The 22886-nt window shown below is 31.2% G+C and overlaps 1 protein-coding gene across 5 annotated transcripts in view; it reads right to left on the bottom strand.

Annotated features, from left to right (window-relative positions):
• The window catches only part of LOC105146021 (very long chain fatty acid elongase AAEL008004), a 63585-nt gene that overhangs the window by 32940 nt on the left and 7759 nt on the right, over window positions 1-22886 (bottom strand). Inside the window, exons 1-2 of one of the 5 annotated variants that reach the window (XM_087412313.1) lie at window positions 4547-4746; window positions 4098-4196 (exon numbers count right to left, since the gene is read on the bottom strand). The exons of 2 other annotated variants lie outside the window; for them this stretch is intronic. The gene's annotated coding sequence lies outside the window, so the exon portion shown is untranslated. Of the gene's footprint in view, window positions 1-4097; window positions 4197-4546; window positions 4747-9239; window positions 9691-22886 lie in introns of those variants that run through there. 2 more of the 5 variants (XM_011056035.2, XM_011056030.2) reach the window with 2 other exon arrangements.

Genomic DNA, 22886 nt, shown 5'->3' with positions numbered 1-22886 from the left:
AGTATAGACTGAAGATGACTCAAAGTTGAGTTGAAACGTTCCAATTTTTGTATTAATTTATTATTAAAATTATCACGCAAGTTTACAATCAGCGTTGACTCCTCTAACCTACACATTTATATTTATTACTTTTATATTATATTTGAGCTTAACATATACATTCTCCAATGAAAGAAATAAAGATAATTAAATTAGTTTAGGCAAGTAAATAATTAATTGAGCATTTTTTTCTCAGTATAATTTACAATAATTACGCCCATTAAATTAAATACATGTAGAGATACATAAAATACCGTTAAGTCTGACCTAAATGGCAAGTTTTGGAATAAATTGTAATTTGCAGAATCCTCTTTAATAGAATATGATCTCACGGGGACGCGAATATAATTGCTCCCGCGGATTGACCTTTCAAGAATGCTTCAATTTCCTCTAATAACATCCACTGTAAAAATTACGTAGAAGATACGAAGAAAAGACAAAGTAGTAGTTTTAAGGCAATTAGCATAGATAATCAAAGTCGTAAATTATTTCAGTATCAAGATGAATACCAATAACCATTCGTCGCGTACTGTTATACAAAAATATACATAACGGGTCAAAAAAAAACGCGTGGATTGCCTATGTCCAATTTGTGTTTACATAGCGTATCGTAATACTCGTTGTTGTTGCGAACATCATAACTATAGGGAATCGCTATAACTCGATAATGTCAGCTGAATAATTCCGCCGATGCGGAATAGATTAACCGGCATTTTAATCTTCCGTTATATAATTCATTCGTTAAATTCGCTTGTATTCTCGCTACTCGATGAAACGATCGTCACGATACCATGGAAAGATCAGTGAAACGGTAACCACGGCTTATTTACAATTTAAAACGGATCATTATGTTACATTATACAGAGCGGTTGCGAATTTGTTTATTGAACTCGAGAAAGAGAGAGAGAGAGAGAGAGAGAGAGAGAGAGAGAGAGAGAGAGAAATCCTGAATATTTCATAATTTTTACAAAGTCCACTTCAAATAAGTTAAAAATAAATTTCTCTTCCCCTTCGAGAAAGAGAGAATACTCGCAGATTTGAAAACACATCCTGCGGATATTGCATCGGATTATCTCACCAGCATAGATAACGAGCGGATCATGAAAGGTCGATGATATAATCGAGGCGAGAAAGCAGATCCTGGATCTTACAAATCGACCTTCGAAAACTTTATTTCCATATATTTTTACATAGCAACCTAGAGAATATCCAAGGATGTTTCCTTGCGGAAAGCAAATCTAAATTAGCAAGGACAATCAATTCTTTTTCGTCTACAAATCGGCGATCGATAGCACCGGGAATGATCAGCGATCAACGAACAGCAGCCGCGCCAGCAACAGAATTGCAGCGAGCAGGGAAAGTGCATAGCTGCATGAAGTTGTAACTTGCCGAGAGTCGCTGTAACGCATTAATGGCTGCGCGTGGAAAGAAAGAGAAAGAGAGAGAAAGAGACGGAGGGAGGGCAGGGAGAGAATCCCCTTATATAAGCGCCATATTAAAGTCCTTCCTCAACATCGTTGATGTACTGCCGCGAACGAAAATGATCGAAGCCTGTTATCAACAGTCTTTCGAGAACCTCACCGAACAAAATTCTATATCGGTTCTGTTATGTCCCGATGCACATCGCAGCAGAGAAATCACGAGATAATTCCTATGAATTTCGTGGAATTGCGATTCAAGTGTTTTAACTACTCAATAAATCTTACCGAAATTTTTCTTACACTGAGAGAAAAATGTACTAAATTTTAATAAATGTTTGTTTGAACAATACTAGTTATTTACTAAATGTAAACATATATTCATTTGATAGAAGAATCATTTGATTTAACTATTATGTTTTATTTAGCAAATATTTATTTTCCACAAATAAATGTATATATATATATACACACACACACACACACACACACACACATGTATTTGTTTATATTTTGATTAATTTCAAATGCTTTTTAAAATAATTATCTTTAAATATAATTAAATCATAATATTGTAATAAAAAAAACATTTGAGATTAATAATAATGAATCTTGTGTGTAAGTATCCAAACATAGATTTATGTCCGGTTATTGGGACTTTTACCTTATCAGTATAATTCAAGGATTATTTATTAAAATTTAATATATTTTTCTCTCAATATAGTACACCGGTACCGATTGAAATTCGCTTATCTCAAGATTAACGCCTTCAAGCGTAACGATTTTTCCGTGAAGGCGTGAACGATACGGTCGCCAGATTGGTAAACTTCCAACGACACGAGTAGTTCCATGTGTAATGAGAGCGTGGTAAAGTAATATAATATAACTGATACGGCCATCGACTCGCGAATGCGCGCGACATGAGAAAACGGACATTCCGGCAATTCGGCCTTGGCAGGTAGATAATATACACCGCTAAGCCACGCGACTTTCATTTATTAATGAAACCGACGCGACATTAATGACTGGTCCAGCGAGTCAGCGAGGCATGAGATCGCGGATTCCGCTAAACAGGAAAAATATATAGGTACATCCGCGCGTGAGATCGCACGCGGCGAAGCACGCTCAAAAATTCGGGAGAAAGCAGGACTCGTTTCGATCTCTGTCAGAAAATTTGTTGGGGCCGTGTCGCAACGCGGCACGTTTCACGTAATAGGCAGATAGGTTGGCGTGTCAGCTACCACGAGCCGCGCCGGATAGATCCGCGTGTACGCGGCGATTCAGTCACCATCAACGCGAATAGATTCGCGAGCGGCGAAGATTGCACTTGTCGATCACAATCGACGTCAGTGAAGTGGATCGATCGATCGGGGAACCGCCTCGACTTAGAGATCGCGTCACGCGATCGCGTTCTCCGCCCAACACGCTTGTTCAAATCTATAAAAAGTGCGTAGCACGCGTTCTTTTTGCATCTCTCGCGCGTGGATTATACAACAGCTTTTACCGATTGCGTTACTGTATACAGTAACCGGCACACCGGTCGATCAGACGAGCGGCTACTTCGCTCACTAGATTTACGCACGATTCCATAAGAAACGTATATTGCATATTATCACGACGGTAAAGTATAATGTTAATTGACTGTATAACTCGCGATCCGATTTATATCTTGCCTGAAAGTTGTCCGTAATTAATCTAAAACAGCTTGCGTAGCTTTCTAATGCTCTATTAATTTAATAAGCATATAATTAAAAAAAAAAGTTAACTTTCTTCATAGGCGAAAATTTAAATTTATATATGCGACAGAAAAATTCTAAGAGTGTATTACATGCAGGCTCCTTGAAATTCCTAAAATAAGGTAACTGCATCAAATATGACCTACTTGCTGTTTACAGGAAATTACATAGATCGTTTTCATTGCATTCATGTAAATATTAAATATCTCATATTTTCAATTAATAGAGTTTTTATAAATCTGACTATTAGTTTCCAATACTGGAAAAATCGCAATTCTTAAATGGTTATATTGAGTAAAATTACTTTACATTAGACACACACACACACACACACACACACACACACACACACACACACACACACACACACACACACACACACACACACACCACGCACACACGCACGCACGCACACGCACGCACGCACGCACGCACACGCACACGCATACGCACACACATATATATAAGTGGAATGGAAATTAGATAGAAATTGAAATTGAAGATTCCACGAATTAAATATTAATCATCAATAGTACATCAGTTCTATTTTGTACCTGTAATTACGAATATCAGTAAAAAAAAATTACGAAATAACTTTTTATGCTCTTGTTTTTGCCTTTGGAATTAACTTTAATCGTTTGTAATAATAAGTCAAAAGTGTGTTGTGATACCACTTTGCCAAGTTCCTCGCATTTTTAAAATTAGATGAATGTATTCAAATTAGATGTATTAATACATAAATATAATGCATAAATTAGAGTTAAGGGGGGAAACCACAGTAGAGCACGAAAAAGTAAGTATATTTTCGGGAATTTTTTTTGGCTCAATGAAATGATCAATCAAAAATTTGTAAAATAAGCATTATAATATTATGAATGAAGTACAAATAAGAATTTTTTCATACATTTTTGGTACAAAATGGCGGCTGTGCCGCACTTGTCCGATGGCGCCTATTTTTGAAGGAGGGACCATGAGCGGACATCTAGAGTCCTTAATTTTTGACCTGGAACAAAAAATGACAGTTTTTTAGGTTCTATATATCAATAGCTATGGAAGTACGTAGGATTTTTTCGATATATTAATTTTTCGCAAAATGATGCACGTTTTAAGGAAAACTTGCAAATTTAACAAAAAAAACGCCATAAAATTGTTGATAAAAAAAAACCATGTAATATAAAAAAAAACTCTACGCACTTCCATAGAGAAAGGTATTCTGAATATACTGTCAAAATTTGAAACCGATTGGTAAAGATTTATTCGAGTTATGTGTCCGCCCAGTTTAAAAAAAGTGATTTCGAGAAAAACGCGTTTAAAGTTTTAAGTACTGTAAAATCATATAATATTTTTATATACCTCTAATTTGCGATGCCTGCGCCATACAATTAGCCTTCTTCATCTATCTCCTGCTCTTGTTTGGCCTTTCGAATTGTTTTCAGATCGATGCGGGCCTGTTTTGCGCCCTCACTCAAAGATCGTTCCGCTTTCTGTATGCGTTTCTCATCCAAGTCCATGCATAGTTCGTGACTTTTTGGGCCAATTTTCATGCCCATGACCTGGATTATATGTAAAATTGATATTAATCCGTCATTAAAAACACACGAAGCGATGTTCGTAGCAATGTCGATGATTATTTTGCCGGAATTCATAGTTTTCGGAGCCATCGCCCACACTGTCGAGTTGAAGCTCTCATTGCTGTTTTGAGTGAAACTCCCGATGCAGCGAGTGAGAAGATCATCCGTAGTGAGTTGTTCGTAAACTGGCTTAATTGCTTCATAAACTATAATATATCAGACATTAGTGATTAGTGATTGTGCGTATAGGTAGCCAAAGTGTTAGAAGATTTCGCTCTTTGCCACGAGCACCATGAATTTTCTCCAGTCGGGCAATCGTCGTGTTGGGGATGGTTATCCGTAGATATTTTGTGAAGTAATGTGGCCCATATAGCTGTCTTCATTTTTTCAACTGATTCGCAATTTCTACGAATAGCTAACCCGAAATATATTGACAGTTCGTCGATCAGTTTGCCTGTCAATTTTCCTTTTCCTCCCAAGCCTTTTGTGCGTTTCTTCAAATTACGGAGGTGGGTGCCCATGCGTTTTTGTACGTGATCTACGCATTCCTTTTTTAGTTATCGTCACGTTTTCGTACGGTTTAGCATCTGTGACACCTTTGAAGGTTTTCAAGTCTCCATCACCTACATAACTTACATACTGCACATCATGCAATGCTTCAGAGCGCTGGAACATTTCAATGACTGCATTTGCGGCACTCCATCTTTTGGTATGTTATTCTTAAGACCCTAAAGCATCTTATAAGCGAAAAAAAATTTTTTCGATTTTTTCAAACTTTTACTGTGGTTTCCCCCCTTAAAGGAATACATAGAAATATATGTTTAATAGATTACATCAGTTAGTTCAATCAATTTGATATTCAATGAAAGTGAATGAGTTCTTTGGCGAAAATCAAAACAGATAAATCCAACAAAATCAATTAAAATATTTGTAATAAGATTGGAAACAAAACCGTTTATATTAAACATTACTTTGAATACAAAGCGCCACTACGATCTGAGTGTTGAGATGTTGAACTAATGTATATATTCATATAAATGAATTAATTTCAGAAATAATAATTGCGTGCCGATATGGTTGTCGGACTTTCAACGCAATGAATCTGAATTATTAATAATCCCCCCAAATTTTCCATAAAATATTTGTGTTGAATATTTAAATAAGTCATAAATATAATTAATATATAATATATATTAATATATATATTAATATAATTAATATATATGCATTGAATATTATATATATAAAACACAATTAAATAAGTACAAATGTATCGAAATCAATCGTGTAATACTGTAATACGATCGATAAAATGAATTTCTTGAAGCACAAGAACAAATACTAATTACTTAGGTAGAGGTTGTACAATTGTCGATATATAGCTAATCATAAATAAAATCCTTGAAAAAACTATTTCACGCTCGTGGAAGCTAAAGGAAAATTGTACATCGTTCCACTGTAAGGTAAATGCTTACCAATATGTACATTCCATTGAACAAGGTTTTCTCGCTGACTATGCCTTATTTATGTGTTTTTATGTTTGCGATGCTGATATTTCTCATAGCACGCATAAATTAAATAAAATATACCGAAAATAAATATCAAAATAATCATAAATCTTTTTTTCCTTTTACTTTCAATCTCTTCAGACCTTATATATTAATGTACAAACCAAATTTTTGAAAATATTATATTGAAATTATTTAATCTTATTGATATCATCTGAGATTAAATGTACATTGTAATGTATATGTTAAAAAATAGTCAAAATTTTGAAAAAATTAATTGTTTAGTGCAAATTACTTATTAAAATGCCCTTGAATTGAATTTAAAAACTTTCTTTTTTAATATGGTTCCAATAAAATCAGGTCTGAAGAGATTAAAGAATTCGACACTGAAAAATAAATCTCATAATTTTCGTCAGAAAAGAAGAAGCGTAAAATCATCATAGAAACATTTTTTATCGCAAATAATATATGGCATTGAGATTGAAAATAAAATTAATTTATTTCAAATTATAAAATTATAAAATTATAAAATTAATTGTATTTCAAAGAACAACAAATCGTAACACTAGACAATGGCGTGTCATTAGAATTTAATAATACGTACAGACGCAATTACCACGTCATAATATATCGTATACTTAATTATTATTCAAACAAGTCTTCACGCGATTTCATATTTTATTCACAGATCTAATAACGTATATGTAGTAAAAAAATTACTAAATTAGAACAATATAAAACAACAAGAAAAATAACATTATATTCATAATGTTATTTTTCCTAGACAATAAAATCTATTTTATATATTAATCGAGCCACTTACAGCAGCAAATTAATATTTTCTGAATCGTGTCAATTTCTTCAGTTACATATAAGCAATAATATTTAGATAATGATAAATTAAATGATAACAAAAATTCAATTCGCTGAGAAATGAACAAATCTCACAATTCTTGTCAAAAAGGAAGGAGCGCAGGAAAAAATTTCCTTTTTTTAGTACGAATAGTGCGTCATGAGGAATAATGCTGGAATTTCGATCACGGATGACATCCTATTCGAGATATAGCGTGTTACGTGTCACTTATCGTGCGATAATTAATCTTACCACACTATTGTACGTTGCGTCATGTTATATAATATAAATTGCGCGCGATGTACATACAACAGTGATGAGGTTTTGTTGTGAAAGCTGTATTTACCTTATTTCGGAATAATATCATTTAAAGCCGAAAACAAAAAGCGTAATTTGTGATTAATAGACATAATAATATGATTCAATCACGTTTTTATTAATACGTTTTAATATACGTTTCTTGCAACAAGAGAGCAAAAAAGTATAAAAAAGAAACGAAAAAGAAGAGGCAGAGAAAGAGAGCAGGAAAAAATTCAAATTTTTGTAGCTTAATTCAACAGCTACATTTTGCTCGAAAATGGCTTTTACTGAAATATCTAAAAATTTAGATTATATCCACTCCATACCAATCTGAAAATAATTTTGTTGGACCAGTATAATTATGTAGGAAATTCAAGCATTATTAATGCTGCAAAAATTTTGATACTTTAGCAAATCCAGTGTGAATATTTTGCATACATAATTAATTCCAATAAAATTATTTGTAGATAACATATAGCTATATTTTTAAATACTTTGGCAATGGTTTTTTCTTTTTCGTTTAAAAATTGACAACAATTAAAAGAAGGTCATATTTATCATCGTCACATAAAAGAAAGATAAAGAAGCAAATATGCGAATAATTAGGGAATACTTTAAGGAGCGTTTAAAAACATATTTGTTTCGCGCTAAGGCGCGTAAAAAGCTAAGGAGCATTATCAATTTTCCAGTTTTCCGATCACGGGCAGATCGCCGGATGGTGATCGTAATAATCATACGGAATCCCCCGCTGACGCATTTGCGGCGTCGAATTGCCGACTTGTTGTGTATAAGCGATCCATCCGCCTTGCTAATCGCACAGCGAAATGAACACATGCAGAAAAGAGCAACGACGCGGCTCGCATCGAGAAACATTGACTCAAGGCTTCAATACATAAGGATGGTTTAACGACTATAAATACGTTCATTAAATGCTCCCACGAGTCTGTCACGAACGAGTGGAACGTGAATCGAACTTAAATCGCGCGCTCGTGATTCATAAAAGACGAGGTGCGGTAAGAAGAAAGGAAGGAAGGAAGGAAGTAAAGAAGAAAAAAAGGAAGGAAGATATATTTTGTATGGTTTTTGAACAATGCCGAGTGATTGAGTGATCAATAGAAAATAATCAAACGTTCAGTCGTGCATTAGTCAGTCACTCTGCTTGAAACTATTTCAATATTTCTATTCAATTTACGATCTCACGAGCATTGAAATTCAATTTTGTAGAATTTTTTTATTGACTATACCAATAACGAAGACACGTAGATCAATACAATTGCAACGGGTTCGTATCTCGATTTAAAGACAAATAATATTTTCTCGGTATCTATATCATCAAAAATTGAACACACCGATATTGCATTAACTCTTGATGTCCGATTTCATCAAAAACGACGATTTCACAAAGAAGATAATGTCTTCATAGAAAGACTTATGCACTTTTTTTCCTATGATATGACATAATATAAAAAAAATTAGTTTTATAAATAGTTATATTATTTCATTATATTTATATATATATATATATATATATATATATATATATAATGATACAACTTATCTAACATTAACTGTTTAACTAATATTTCTTTGTATCAATATGATATATTATAACAATATAATAATAAAATCATATTACAATAATTTTATATACATCTATCTACTCTTAATTATATATTATTATTCTCATAAAACTATTTAAATTGTTAATTTTGTTATTATTGTCATTACTGTCATTAGATGTTGATGAAACTGGATTAACATCAAGGGATTAATATTAATCGATAGTATTGAGAAAAAAATCTCATTATACTTACTAATTATTGCACGTTGATTGCGTCTCAATTGATCGACGTTCGTCCAAAACTCGTAACACACACTACAATTGTGACACTCCGATGAAAGCGAAAGTGATCTTCTTCCCTTCTTCTTTTTTCTTTCTTTCTCTCTTCTATCTCGATCGATCGTCGCTCTTGACCGTTCTCTCAACTTTCGTTTTACCGGAAGGGATCAGCACGATGATGATGATAATCGGCGATAATTCTGCGCGAAAAATCGCAGATCTGCGCTACTTCGGCCTTCTCTGCGCGGGCGTTAGATGTCCTTTTCGACGAGATTTCAAGAGAAAATGATAAAAAAAAATGGAAAAAAAGGGAAGAAAAGAAAGGAAAAGAAGAACGTTATCGACCGTGTCGATATCAAAACGACGGATGCACCACCGTCGTGCCAACTCGCGAACTGGTGGACGTAACGCCGATGCATAGCTTTTAACCGATTCGCCATATTGGTCCCTTCTCCTGCCTCTCTTTCGCTCCATCTTTGTCTTTCTCTCTCTCTCTCTCTCTCTCTCTCTCTCCTTCTTTTTCCCTCCTTCCCGCTCGCGTCCTCCAGATCTCGTCGTGCACGTCGAGATTATGGTTCACCTGCATACGACTCCTGACGTTGCCGCGGCGTTCGCCACATGACGTCAGCGCGACGACCAGACGATGATACCTAAAAGGCGGAGTCGGACTAAGAAGTGCGAACGAACGCAAACGAATGCATTCAATTCAACGTGCTGTGAGCACGAACGAGCCTAAATTCGCGTCAAGACAAACACGTTCCATTTCTTGCAGTTGCTACAAATTCTTCACTTTAAAATTCCATAAATTTGCTTTGACTTCTGGATAAAATTTCAAGATTTTTTCCTGTTTTTAATAATATTTTGATTTTTTTTGTATTTTCCTGATATGCAAACCGTCGAATAAGATAATTTAACTTAGCAATGTAACTTAATGTGTTGACATTGCTTGCATTTAATTGTTAAGTTGACAGTATTCCAAAACTGCGTAGGTATAATACGAATATTAAACTTTTTTAAAGCCAAGAATTTTAATTTTTCATATAATTTTGCAAAATTATCTAACTTTTCTCTGATTTCCCTGATCGTTGTCTCTGACATTTCCTTAATTAGTTTTGGGATAATGTCTTTGTCTTACAATTAGTACGCCAAAGAGAAAAAAACTTTCTTTCTACATACATTCACGTTCATTTGTGATTATTCTACACTCAGTCCGGATGTTCAATCTTAACGCGACGAACCACGATACCGCGGACGTCCGGAAAGATTATGTCAGACACTTCGCGTCATGCAAATAATCAGTACGCAATTTTAACACAGCTTCTCGTCATCTCGTCATAGAGATTCTGTGTGTGTGTGTGTGTGTGTGTGTGTGTGTATGTGTGAGAACTTCCGCAATCATTGAAAGGGCTCAAGCGCTGATTTCGAATGACCTAGGGCAATTGTTGCGCGTTCTGATGAATGTAGTGAAGCCGTGGATGGAAACTATGGCGTCCGGAAGGCCATATGTTTTTTCAGCAGGACGGTGCAGCGGCTCATACGAGTCATTTGATTCAAAATTGACTCTCAGACGTCGATATGTTTTGTTCCAAGGAATTCTGGCCTCCCAACAGCCCAGATTTAAATCCCTTGGACTATTACGTATGGAGCGTAGTTAAAAAGGTCACAACCTAATCTCGGCATCCCAATATGACGTCATTAAGGATCACTATTGAAGCAGCATTCGTTGGCATAGACAGCATTACATTACAGCGTGCGTACGAACGCTTAAGATCGAGAATAGAGGCCATCATTCAAACTAATGGGATATATCGAATAATTGTGCTCTACAGGTATCTCCCATGTAAAAGAATTTTTTGTAATATTTAAGTTTTCATTAAAAAATTTTGTTTAAAGAAATTATTCGATTTGTCCGGATTTTGACGCACCCTGTATATATATATATATATATATATATATATATATTAATATAATTGCACGTCGAATAATTATATTTATCGTACAAAGACTAAAAAGGAAAATGTTGCCACGATGCGTTAAACAGTTCAAAATTATGCGAATTTAACATGGAATCGCTTACGATCGGCTTGTTAGCTTTACGTATTCTAACCAACACACAGAATATCATCATATATTAAAAATAAATATCAGAAAGGCGGAAACATGTATTAGCCGCTCTTTTACATCAATCAGAATTAGTCAAGTAATGTACGTGGATAGTTTAACAAGTCAGTGACTTTTTCAAACAAAACTATGTTGAAAAATATCGATTTTTAGTTAAAAAAAAAAGTAAAAAAAAATCATTGACGCATCAAACTGTCCACATACTATTAATTAAGTACAGTTACAAATTGGCTTTGAAAATTTTTTTCTATAGATGTGATTTCATTTTTGCCTCAATTTGACTCAACTTTCATACATCACTATTTTTTGGTAAAAAATTATAAATATCAAAAGCAACTGTTCAATAGAGAAACATTTATCAGAAATCTTTTCATACAAATTTCGTGAGATATTCGCCGCTTTTGTCTGAGTTGCGAACGATAATTATTAATCATCGATCTACATAGAAAGATCTAAAATATATTTATAAAAAATAATATTCAGAGAAAGAAAGTTATAGAGATGAGTCATGATCATTTTTAAAAATCTCATTCAAGATTTTCAAACAGGTGTTTTATTTATGCTATGTAGTATCTATTTTTTAGAATCATTGTTTAAACGTTTAAAAAATAGAATATCATTTGTTATAATTGAAAAACAATTATTTACTTGTACTGAAATCTAACTAATAATATGTCATTTTATTGTCTAAATGTCTAAATGATGGTATATATTGTAATTACAATATGAACAGGAAGAATAAAATTTACGTATTAAATACATTAATACACAGAAAAAAACAATTTTGCTTAAATATTTAAGCAAGATCTGAAAATATTTTTGGTTGGACTATCAAAATATTGATGTAAAACTAATTTACTTAAACTAATTGACAGAATGTCTAAACTTTTTGCAGCATCATGATAAAACTTCCTATACATAATTATTTTGATGAATCAAGTTACTTTCATGTATATTTAAACTTTTTATATACTTCAGCAAATTCTTTCCATGTATATAATGACTTAACAATCTGAATAAATAAAAAGATGCTTAAAAAAGAATTCAAAGATATAAATTGAATTAATAATTCTATCAACTCTAGAAAATCAATATTGAATATCAATGCATTTCACCGTACTTACATATATAAATATTTAAATATGTAAGAACGGTCATAAAGTATAAGTAGTTTATTTCTGATGTCGCGCGGAGATGCTATTTTGAGTTTGGATTTTCCTGAAAAAAATCGGATATTCTGCCGAAGACCAAACGAAGTTCAACGATACAGAATGAAATTCCAATAAGATCGGCTTATAAGATTGATACAATTTACTATCTTCTGATTCACTGGATTTTTTCCGATCTAGCATAATCATGTAATATTGCAACTCATAAAAAATTACACATTATATAATATTAATTTCACATGCTGCATTTTCGGGATTTCATTGAATTTTACACACAAAATATAAACTGAGGGAGTTCAAGTCGGTTAAGGGGCTAGGCATGTTTGCCGAGCGAATGAATATGATTGGTTCTTATCTGTGGATCCAACCAATCGTATCTAATTGCTTGGCGAGTAGACCTAGCCGGTTTGTCGACTTGAACTTGTCCTTTGTTTTTTTGGCGTGCCGAGTTATACAAATTCTGATTGGATATACTAATCATACAATAAATGTAAAATTTTATTTCTTTTTATAATTTCGCATGAAACTGTTTTTTTTTTCGTTTATACGTTGTAAAAATATTACTTAAATTTGAAACTACAAGTTATTTTTGCATAAAAATAGTACTTTCACATATATTTTACCATTAATATGTACATTGAAAAAAATGATTTTGTTATAAACGCAAAGGGATTGCAAATTTAATTATCAAATTTGTTTGCTGTTTGTAACAAATAAATATGCATATTCGACAAATATTTTGTATTTACTACAAATAGTTCCTGTAATGAGTACAAAAAATATTTGTTACATCTACAAATGATTTGCGATCTCTATTTGCAAATAGAATTTGGCATTGTGGCAAAGAATTAGCGTTCAATATAATAGCAAATTTTTTCTTTCCGTATATTTTCACTTTAAAAAATTTAGAAAAAAAGTTAGTTATAATTAAGTATTTTTTAAAAAGTCGTAAAAAAGTAATTTCCATGTAAAAACATTGACTTTTTTCAGTACAAATACCTTGACCAAGTGGAAAGATTACGATCTCGCAATCGCGAGAAGAGGTCTGCGATACGAATTATATGGAAATTGATCGTATTATATATGTAATTTCGACGTAGTATTTATAACTCGACGTAGTATGGAAATTTCGACGATTAACCAAAAGCAAAAAAAATTTGCTGCAAAAAAGAAGCAAACTTAAGTTAATAAGAAGACAAGTACTAGAATCTTTTCACTTTTATATTTTTCATTTATATGAATACTTTATGCTGTTCTGCAAGATGCAAACATATAATGCTACAGTTTCTTTTTTGAGGGATTTCCCATAAATACACGATTGCTTTCAGCTCTGATAACAACTACTATATATAACAACGACATTATAAAAATCAAGTTAGCTTATGGTCTGTCTTACAGACAGATGTGTCAGTTACACTGTACTCCGATCTTATATTTAAAACCGTATTATGGAAAAAAATAAAAGAAAAAAATATATATATATAAAACTGATTTAGAAAATTACAAAACAATATAATATTATCAATAATATTATTGCCACTATTATTTGAACTATGCACTTTTTAAAAGAAAATAAGAATTTTATTTTCACATTTGTAGAATTCATTTTTAGCTGATATTGTACAAAAATAAGCCACAAATATATAAATTATAAATAGCCACAAATATATAAATGAGCTGAACACTATACGCGATATACGGATATACGCGTGTAATGAATTTATTCAGTCAATACATAACATACAATAAACGTTTCGATTCTACTCGGATTCTTCTCAATATTGTAAAACAATTATTAAAATACAATTAAAAAATTATTAGTCATACACTTAAAAATTGAAATTAAAAAACCAAATTATGCGACACGTAACTGTATCTTGTGTGATGTAAAAACGTAAAAAAATTATGACATCCAAGCGTCCAATATTTTCATTATAATTACCAAGTTAACTATGACAAATTATTTATATAAATCGAATTAAACAGACATATATAATAAATAATTACTGATAAAATATTAAATTTACATGATAAACGCAAAGACAAATCGCTCAAAGAAAATGCCAATTCTATTTCTCATGTGACTGATGCAATCAAAAACTAAATAATATATAATACATTGACAAAGATAAAGAGAAAAAAGAAGCATCAAGTCTTTGTAAATAAATTAAAATATACAGTGTCGAGAGATTCTGTCATTTTTAATGTTTTTATGTTAAGCCAGTTATTTAGTTCTTTATAAAAATTTCAGACAACCTTTTATGTAAAAATTCTTCTTCATCTAAAATATTTATGATTCCAGTTGTTCTGCGTCCACGTTCTTTCAACGCATTGGAATATTACATTGGTAGTATTTAGCGCAACACTTCGCTTTCTTAATTTTAATTTTGTAAGCAGTTTTTGCTATCTGAAAAAAATAATAACGTCGGAATAACGACGACCGAACAGCCGTGCAATTATATTCAGGAAGCGATCAATGTTGCATGACTTTTTACGTAACGCATAAACAATGGATGCGCTAATCGATTGACGTCTATCGCTAGGCCATCATTAAATAGAACATTACTGAGCGGGATTGTCATGGTATGACTAATTTTGTAAAATTATTTGCATGTAAAAGAGGAACATTCGCGAAAAGGACACATAAATCTCTATGTTATTGTTCGAAATCTCTATATTATTGTTTAATGCTTCATATATACAAGTATAACTAAACCTTCATATATACAAATAAAACAAGTTTTTTACGACTACATTGCAACATCATTTTTCTATACGCAATCGTCCACTAAAAAATTGCGAAATAAATAATTTCTATTGTGAGAAAAAATAGTCGATCTATCTGTCGAATTATAAATTGTAATTAGGAAGCGATTATTTAAGTATAAATAAAACAACAAATCACGATAACATCAAAATGATAATCAAATCATGACTAATCGAAAATTGTCTATTGATATTCATTTAAAAATTATTTTGATGATTTTATTTTGCTTGACAAAGGTTAATTCATCATATGAATCTATTGTTTCCATATTACAATAATTTACAACCTATTATTAGTTCATAACTTGAATTATAATTGTTTCACGAAGAAGATTATCAAAAACGCGCACTTTCTCCTCTATTATTTCGTAACTACAATTGTTTCAGTTCACGAAGATTCGTGATACACGAAGATCTAATAAATAATTAAAGTATAATAAAATAATAATAAAATAATAAGAATATTATTAAAAAAAGATAAATCTAAACGAAAATCATTTCATTATCAATCTGTTCTTTTATCGAATTATAAATTATACATGTAAACAGGAAGTAATCATTTAAATAAGTAAATCCAATGAGACAATAGATCACATCAAAAGTAGACAATAAATTAAATCATAAACGCGACTTTGAATATTCATTTGAGAAATAATATTCATTTTAAAGACCTTAGTTTGTTTGAGTTAAGACCATCGTCAGATTCTATTTTTATATTATAATAATTTATAATTATTGTTAGCTCATAACTTGAGTTATTAAAATTGTTTTACGTTATCGAAAACGTGTGCTTCCTCCTCCATTACTTCATAACTATAATTAATGTTATTATATAATAATTCACGAAGATATATGATACATGAAGATCTAATTAATCATTAAGTTATAATTAAGTTATAATAAAATAATAATAAAATAATAACAATGTAATTAAAAAAAACCAACCTAAACAAAAATCATTTCAATACCATTTTGTCTCTTTAATATATAGCATTTTATACAAGAATAATAGATACTAATTTTATAAGATAATGATAATATCGTAAAAAAAAATGATATAGGTACTTAATCAAATACAGAAAAAAATTAAATTCTATAAATGATCACACTATTCTTTAGAATTCTAGGATATCATAATTCTATAATGATTGCACAAGCGGCAAATATCCATGATTATTAATGTATAAGAAATCCACGAAATTGCGAAAATTACCCGTTTAATAAAATAATATGCTTGTAATAAAATTATTATAGTCCATCAATGTAGATCAATTTTTATTATCTTCGTACATAGCGAAAATTGATAATTTTAACCATTTAGAAATTTCCTTAAATTTCCAGATTGTCTGAGTGGTTTGATTGAATTAAAAACATTTTTTTTTAATACATACGTAAGCAAATTTTTAATCCATATAAATATGTAACAAACACAAAAATGTCACAAACACAAGTCAAAAGACATATTCCAAAGTACATGTGTTCGTATTTCAAAATACAAGAGAGTGTCAGAGAAATAAATTTTATCTGTATAATTAAAGATGACAAGGTGATTCTACTTCAAAGATCAAGAACATTTTATACAATATTAAATAATACTAAAATAATATTTAATCACAGAACTCAGTATGAATTATTTACATTTAATATGCAAAAGATATTTTTTTCACTTACAGAATCAAATCTTCAAACTTCAAAACTTACAGAATCTTATAACACAAATCAGTGTATGCGAACGCAAATGTTTATTTTAATAAAAAAAGATTTAAATAAGAACTAAAAACTACATTAAAATATTTCAAGGACCTATAAAATAATATAGTCTAACAAAACACTGTGGAAGTCTATTTAGTCGCTAAAAATATTTCCATATATTAAAAAATAAATATTGTATTTTGTACAAATACATATTTAATTTATAAATTTTGATAAATTTTGATAAATTTTAAAATTATAATTATTTAATTTATACATATTTTCAATCTAATTACTAACTTGCGCATCCTCTGCATCCTTTTCATGAAAACTAGCGGACAGAAATCAATACGACATTTAATTATACGACATTAATCATTTTATAATATACTTCATAAAGTATCATTAAATAAATCAATGTATCACTATTAATAAAATAGTTGTAAAAAGTTCAATTAAGAGTATAATCGGTAAAACGTTATGATGAAAAAACTTCGTCCAAATAGAAACAAGTGCGTCCTTGGCCGCCTCGGTTCATAATGATTTCTCTGTTCTACCCTACATGACTCTAGCATCTTATTTCCTCAACATTCTATCACAAATGTATATCGGTTCTCCTCTCTTTCAATCAACTGTCCTAGCTTTATTTTATTCTCAAGGTATAAGAGTCTCCTTTGCTCGGAGCTAACATATGCCAGCGTGGACTTCTAGATGTTACGAAAGTGCAAAATCTCTTTAATGAACGGCACATGGTCAAAGAAAAGAATGAAGGTCTATAAAAAAAAGGCAAATAAGGGTCAACGATCCTAAACGGGCCGCAAAACATAGGATGTAGATCAACATAGTGCGTCGTTTCGCACACGTTTACTAGGCCTTGGCCTAGTAATATCGAAGTGTTGTACGAACGATTGGCGAAGGCTCAAAGAATAGCGCGATTACATCCGTTGCACAATTTCGCGAATGTGTACATTCTATATCTGTTGAGATAGTCAATGTCAATTTTTGCCAAGCAATTTATCGAAAGCGAATTGTAATATTTGTAATAGGCAAAGGTCGACGATCAGTATCCAAGTACGTCTTGCTGCTATGCGAGCCATTTTCGTGCGACGTGTGTCATAATCATTCGTCACGGTATTATTAACATCCATATATGGAAAGAATGATCTTGCTAAATTACCTAAAAATGTAGCTGCTCTCTAAAATTTTTAGAGAGTGAATTTCATATTAAAGAGAGAAATTTCATTTTTAAAGACTGAAAATTGAGCTGCTTATTTTCAATACTGACTCAATTTTTATTTTTTAGAGTAAGAGTCTACTTCAAAAAATTTAGAGAATATAGATTTAAAAATAATTATGTTAGATCATCAAAATAATTACGTAGGAATCTCAAGCATAATAAACAATGCTACAAAAAGTTTTGATATCCTAGTAACTTAATTGTTCTATATAATTATTTTGTTATCATTTTGCTATAATTTTTATAATTTTATAGCTATTTTGATGATCCAACAAAATTATTTTCAGATTTCTATCTAGCTACATTTTTAGATACTTCTGCAAAATCATCCTTTCCAATAGTATTTCTCTGTATTTACTATTTTCTTTATAATTTTCTGAAGAAATTGTCTTGCTCCGCATTAAGCAGATAAATATCCAACAGAATATATTAATACATATAATATAATACAATACAAATGATTTTTCCCGAAATAGAAATTAAATTTTTGAACTGTACGCGTATGATCAAATTTAGCATTCCGGGAAAAATGTTGTTATGTATATGTGGACATATTTTATATATAATTATATATAATTGTATATATATATATATATATATATATATATATATAAAATATGTCAATTTTTTATATAATTATATAGAACTAGTAGAAACCAGGGCTAGTAAAATCATTTTTCAGTTTCAAATTTTTACAGACGGAATTAAAAGACTTATCGAAAAAATGAATTCTACATCAGTTACTACATACATTTGACTATCTAATAATATTTGAATAATAGCGAGAAATTGAGAAACTGATAACTAATATGAAAAAAATGCATTTTTCTAATCTCAACTAGCCCTGGGACCGCGGGATAGGGCGACTAATGGTATGGGGTAGTTTGATTATAAGATTATTAAAATGAAGATTAATGTATTTTGCTACATCTTTGGCTACATATTAAAACTTTTATAAAAAGTATAAAAAATATAAAAGTATAAAATATATTTTATTATAAAATATATTTTAAACAAAAACATTCGCTTCACAGGGCAGAACAATGCTTCTTTTTGCTAAATTCGTTAGTTTTCATGCAAAAATACGTCGAATGAGCCTAGTTTTATCAAGATTAAATGATGAGAGAACTAAACTTATAACATTTATCACTGAAGTAACTCGCTTTAAAGGAATGAAATATTGAATAAATATCGTAAGATCGTCTAGTTTCTAACTACTATTAGTTGTTTCCAGTATTATTATCGCCATTATGCGCAATGATACTAGGTGGGGTGAAAAGTAACCTCCTTGGGAATGAAAAAAATTTTTTTCTTATGCAGAATCTCGCCCAAAATATGGCGTGTTCGCTCAGTACTAATCTTTGTAGCATCTGCTAGCTCGCGCACCTTCACTTTCCGGTCAGCCAACACCATTTCATGTATTTTTTTGACATTTTCCTCGGTAACCGCATCGGAGGGCCTGCCGCTGCGGACTTCATCGGTAGTGGAGTTGCGGCCACCACGAAACTCTCGAAACCAATATTTGACGGTGTAATCTGACGGAGTATTAGCCACATAATATTTATCCAACTTTTCTTTTGTTTCCTTCGCCGTTTTGCCTCTCAAAAAATAATGTTTTATGAGAGAACGAAAATCGTTTTCGCAAACACGTCAACAACAATCAGCTCTCAAAACAAAACTAAGGGCAGTATCGCACTGCCACTTGGCATGTCTGCCTAAATATGAATGGACTACAAGGCACCATAAACTTTTTTGCAGTAGTGGCGCATTCTGGCGGTCAAGGAGGTTACTTTTCACCCCATCTAGTATATTGTATTTTTATACCATGATCTCTTCTATAGATAATGATATTGAAAAACATTTTTTTCTCGGGATATTATTCCAACAAAATATGGCATAATATTAAGCCATTTTAAATAAAAAACAAGCAAAAAGTTTTTAAAAAAAATAAAAACAATAAGAAGCTTTTTTTATTGATTTTTATTGATCATTTCTTTGAAATCATCTACGTAACACAACAATCATCGTAAAAATCGATGTAAAAAAAGCATCATTATATCTTAACTCTTTTTTCAAATTGCAACGAAAAGAAATTACAGAAAAAAAACGTTCCAATTATTTACAAATAACAATGGATCAACGAAGTTGTTTACACGCATATTAATCTTGAACGAAAAACCAGGAAGCACTTTATTGTGTAAAAGTTGTCGATTCTTATCATCGTGATTATTATAATCAACTTTAAATGATTGTGATAAAAATATTTCAGGTAAATTATCCAAGATCAATCGACAAGAACGTGAGTTATTCACGTTCCCGCTAATATCAATACAAGGTTTAGCACGATTACACTGTCTGATGAAAATGCGACAAAAAAATTTACAATGTGGTTATTTTATTTTTTATAAATAATCTTATCGTAAAGTGTGTTGTTGTACTTGTTTATTTTATGCGCTGTTTTTTATTTTCTTTCTTTATCACACTTCTTATCACACGGATTGCAAGGTAACGGCACGATTTTCACGTTCAATTTACTCAAACAATTTGAACTTTGATTTGGTTCACGTAATCAAACTTTCAATTCAAATCATCAAATGTTTCAAAATTGAGCAAAAAAATGATATCTTTATTTTTCAACATATCACTTTCATGCACGTATGTATAATTAACACAATTAAGATAGTTTTTATGCATGCTGCCAAAAATATCTGCATAAAAATTCGATGTCTAATAGCATTTAAGTTATATAATTTTATGTGGGTATAATTACATTTAAGTTACATAATTCTATTTATAAAATAAAATAAGATTTGGATTCATGATTAGTCATATTCTTCTTATTGTTTATAAAAATCTTATTAATTTGAAATCTCATTCTGCTATTTAATTAATAGTTATCCATGTACATATAGATAGCAAATACAAAATGTACAATAATGTGATCTCTAAAAAAACAGAAAATAAAAGGAAGAAATAAAACATTACATATTGCGAATTGCGACTTTCAAACCAATCGATGTAAAATTTACGAATGAAACTATATCGTTATCAATCTTCAAAATGTATAACTTCCGCTTTGCGGAAATTTTTTTTAAAAATTATGTTTTTTTTTTTAAGAATATTTTTAAGAATATGCAGGTTATTGCAAATCTCTCATACATATTTAACGAAAACAGGTGACGCAATCTCAAGAATAAGAACTTTGAAAAATCAAACTTTACTCTTTAAATTAGTCATTGAAGTAAACGATGACGTTATTTCATCGCATTTGGAATATTATTTTAAGAATATCCTTTCACACATTAAATCACTTCACAGAGCCGAAGAATTATGTTGCGGAATTTCGCAATTCGCAATCAACACAAAGATCAAACTGCAGTTCGTGTATAAGGAATTTGCTATAAAAATTAAAATTTAAAATTCAGGAATGATTTATTGTTAGAACTATGGATATATTCGATTAATAATCGATTATTTTAAACAATTAAGCTATTTTTAGTCTTGAGGATCAACAGAAGTAATGGATACTAAGATTACCTGTACCTCGATTGCATTATAATCGAGAAACATATTCGATTTACAATCTATTTAATATAATTTTTTTTTATAAATAATCGATTATGTTCATCACTTTAAAATAGAACAGTATCGGCAGCGAATTAACGAATCGTCAAAATCGCAAGCTGCATTGGCGTCTGTATTTCATTACTTTTGTTTATTATTTGCGAGACATATGTAACCCGATCAATAGATGTATAGCTATCGAAGCAATATCGAGTATCGAGCGCAAGGAAATCTATTCATGAACAGTGTTGTGTTCAATATTGCGAAGGCGATGTCGATTAGCTCGCGGCAAGGGCGATTCAACGAGAAGGAAGACAACGCTGCTGCGCTTACACGGGCATGTATTGTACGTACATTATACGTTCATTGCGCAGGAAGAGCGCGTTGCATCCTTCATAATTTCTGGCTTCAAGGATTCCCCGCTCTTTCCGAGTTTTCGTAAGTATTTCACGTACACGAATCAAGTCGAACCGCGCGTTCACGACGTGATCCGCGTGCAAAGACCGCCGCGATTCCGTGAGCGCTCGAGCGTGAAGAATTACGCTCGCCAAACGAAATCGTAAAATGAGTTTGGAAGAGAAAAAAGGACTTGTTATCACAAAACAGGATAGGCATTATGTAAAAGAGCGAGGAATAGAAAATAAAGCAGGAATAAAGACAATACACTGGAAAAAAATACTAAATTATAATAAATACTTGTTTAAATAGGTTTAAATAAATGTTTACTAACTGTAAACATATATTTATTTAATTAAAAAAAACAAAGAACATAAAAAACCACAGCACAGGTTGTCGGTTGTGATGATTAAAACTTTATTCAATAATGAATTATTCAAGCGTTAATCAATATCTACATCAATAAATAAGCGATTAAACGTTTCGACAATCTGGCCATCTTCAGTAATTAAACATCCTTTCAAAACGCAAAAATTTTTTTACATTCAGTCGAAATAAGTACATCGGTCGTATGTTAAAATAGATTAAAAGTGTTCTTATTAGTGTGACGATGATCGTGCGGCAATATTACAACACCAGCTTATGACAGGATAAAGTAGAACAAGAACTTCCAGAT

The sequence above is a fragment of the Acromyrmex echinatior genome, chromosome 1 (genome assembly GCF_024713525.1).
Source record: "Acromyrmex echinatior isolate Ae372 chromosome 1, ASM2471352v2, whole genome shotgun sequence".
NCBI lineage: Eukaryota > Metazoa > Arthropoda > Insecta > Hymenoptera > Formicidae > Acromyrmex > Acromyrmex echinatior.
Note: the sequence above shows the minus strand (reverse complement) of the source record. Positions and strands in the feature narration are given on the sequence as shown.